The sequence below is a fragment of the Condylura cristata genome, unplaced genomic scaffold, assembly GCF_000260355.1.
Source record: "Condylura cristata isolate star-nosed mole 26May11 unplaced genomic scaffold, ConCri1.0 scaffold00024, whole genome shotgun sequence".
In the NCBI taxonomy this organism is placed as follows: domain Eukaryota; kingdom Metazoa; phylum Chordata; class Mammalia; order Eulipotyphla; family Talpidae; genus Condylura; species Condylura cristata.
In genome coordinates this window covers 28851070-28854223 of record NW_004567125.1, presented here as the reverse complement: position 1 = coordinate 28854223, position 3154 = coordinate 28851070, and positions in this window count along the sequence as shown.

The window sequence follows — 3154 nt, the reverse complement described above, 5'->3', positions numbered from 1 at the left end:
TTGTCTTTAGTTTTCCAGTTCTCTCTCTGTCCTGATTTATTTAAATCCATTGTGGTGAGTGCACACTCGCTGCCCTGTGTTGCCTATGTGAAGGGGTGTGTGGTCCTGCGTATGGTCCGTGTTACTGAATGTCCCAGTGGCTGAGAGCCCTGACTTGCTGCTATGGCGACCTGATCTGTGAGTGAGAGTAGGTTCCCTACTGCGCTCAGGTCAGCTGCGCCCTCCTGGGTTTCTATGTGCTGGCTTTGCCCTGGCCTGGGAGATGATTTGTCATTTCTCAGCTCTATCCGTGGACTCAACACTTTCTCCTAGCAATTCTCTGTGTTTGTTTCATATATTTTGATAGCTGTAGTTTGATGAATACCAACCAAGGCTCTCATGGCTACTTGAAGAAGTGATCCTTTCATCATAAAATACTAGCTCTCATTACTCACGATCACTTTCCTTATTCTAGAGTATGTTCTGAAGGATGTTTACCTAGATACAAATTTCTGAATTCATGTGTCCTTTCACTTCCCATCTGAAATTTTTCCTTCCACTTCTTTACAGATAGCATACTTCTGAGGAGAAAGCTGAAGTCTTCTTCAGATCATTCTGTGATACTTGACACAGCATTCCTTATTTCTGTGATGAGGTTTCATTTCTCAAATTCCTAGAATATTCATTTTTCTGTTTGTTTTCATGTCTCTTCTTGCCTGTATTCCACATTTTCATACTAGTTTAATTTCAAATTAAGAACATGGTAGTTCCATTACCTCTGTGACACTAATTTTGATTATAAAGGCTGCTGTCTGTTCACAGTGGTGGTCTTTCTCATTTGTGCCTTGTTAGGATGCCATTAGACCATTTGTGTGGTATTCAGGAAATGAGTTAGGGAGGACTCCTGGGTGACGTTTCCTATATATCTGGCTAGGTGACAGGCTGAGTGTTACTCTTAAGAGTGATGGGAAAAAGAAAGAGCTCTAGAATTAGGCATTGCCTTGTGTGTCTGTTGCTTAGGCTTGGACACAATGCTAGGCTGGATCTGGAAGAATACTACATTTTTAAGAAAAACTAAAATAGTACACAGTTATTTCTAAATATTTCTTCTACTCCCTCCCCATCAAATATGTGAAGGGATTTATCTCTAAGAGTCACTGTGAGAATCTACAAAGATCCTAGAGATAAATCTCACACGAGTATGGGAGTCTCATCAGACTGGGCACAATGGCGTTGGATAATCTCCCTCTAGCCTCCACTGAACCTCTGGGAATTCGTCAGTGACAGCAGAGGCTTTCTCACTGGGTGCTCTGGGGCCTGCAGAGGCTTCCTGGGCATCTGCTCCTGTGAGCGGTGATTGTCTGTATCCGCTGTGGGTGTGTGTCTCCTTCTGCCGGCAACAGTGTCCTGAACCATCAGTCTCTGATAGATCTGGGAAGATTTTGACTTTCAATCTTGTTTGTTTTTTTTTCGGGTAAATATCAGGAGTGGCACCTTCCTAACTCTTATGAAGCCAGACTGGAAACCAGGAGTCCTACTGTTTTATGTTTTATTTATTTATTTTCTTTTCAGATGACTATCTTCAACACTAGTGGTTGAAATGGAAGTCAACTTTGTAAAATAATCTAATAATTTAGTAAATACTTCTAAATATTCCTGTGATCCAGGCAATGATGTATTCTCAGTGAGAAAACAACAAATTACAATCATTTTCTCCAAAAAATGTGTTCCCTCTGTCCAGGCCTGTGGGATTATGTAGGAAGGGACAGGGAATGTACTGTGGTTGAGTAACTGTGAATTGGAAGCAATATCTGGAGTCTCTGTTTGCCCCTTGTGATGTAAATAGTTGTTATCATTAATTAAATATTTATTTGTTTATGTATAGAGAACTGGGGTATAGGCCAGAGGTTCAGGGTTGTAGTTTCAGGTGAGAGAATTCACCATAGTCAAAGTGGGAAGCAGAACAGGCTGATCTATGAAGCACACTGCTGTCGGGAAACAGTAGGCCAGACAGGAGAGGTCTGCCACGCCATGTGGATCACCTCAGAGACGGGATCAAACTGGCACCATGTGGCTGTGACCAACTTCGTAGGCTGAGTTTTAAATGGGTTGCTCCCCAGGGAGGGCCCCATGGAAATTATTGCAGTAACATTAGTTAGACTGAATTTTTGTCACTGTATGATAGCCCAATACCTTGGAAACTTATATGAGACTAGTCTCAGTTAGTATACTGATTTTTTTTTTTAATTGGCACTGTGTAGAGGTGAAGAAAATGTGTCTTCACTTGGTGTTCATATTGGGTTGTCTGGATTTTAGTTCATGTCCAAGGGTGTGACTCGTGTTTGGGAAGCACGTTTCTTGGGGTGTTTGCTGTTGTTCCTGTTATTGATTTTGCCTTTTCTCTGTCATTCTCTCTCATTTGAACAGACTTTCTGTTTTTAGTGTTCTGGAAAAATCCTAATACTTGGTACATGAAAGTTGTTTTCAAATCATCTATTACCCACACAGTATATGATTTCAAAAGTGCTTTCTGGTGAATGAAAGAGACACAAATTAGAAAAGGAATTTTGTCATTTCTTCTCATGACATGACTCTTATTTTTTCTAATTCTAAAAGTAATCTCAGGTTCTAAAAGTCAGTGTGGAGTGAGTTTACCAATAAAAAATCAGGTCAATGATGCTTTAGTCTCTTATTAAAAATTGGTAAAGACATGAAATAAATTACACATGTTGAATTTCCTTTAGTAAAATGTTAGCAAATAAATTGATCCAAAATTTCACTGACCTTTATGCTCTGTTTAGGAATGTTCTATAAAATATAAAATTTAAGCTGGAAATCTTAAGTTTTTTTAATTTTAACCTTCAGGATTTTTTATGCAGAACAATTTCATTGTTGCAGTTCTCTTATGTCATTTTGCTTTTATTGTTTTAGTTACCTATGGTCACCGGCTATTTACAGTTAATTACAATAACATATCTTACTGAGAAAGACTGAATAAACAAATAAAACTGATTACACTATGCTGTTGTAATTGTCTCATTTTGCTATTAGTTATCATTGTCAGTGTTTTTCTTTGGCTAATTATTATTAACTTTGATCGTTCGTGTGTACAGGAAGTAACATAAGACACATAGGCATTAGAACAATTCTACCCAAACATGGGGAGGACGACTGC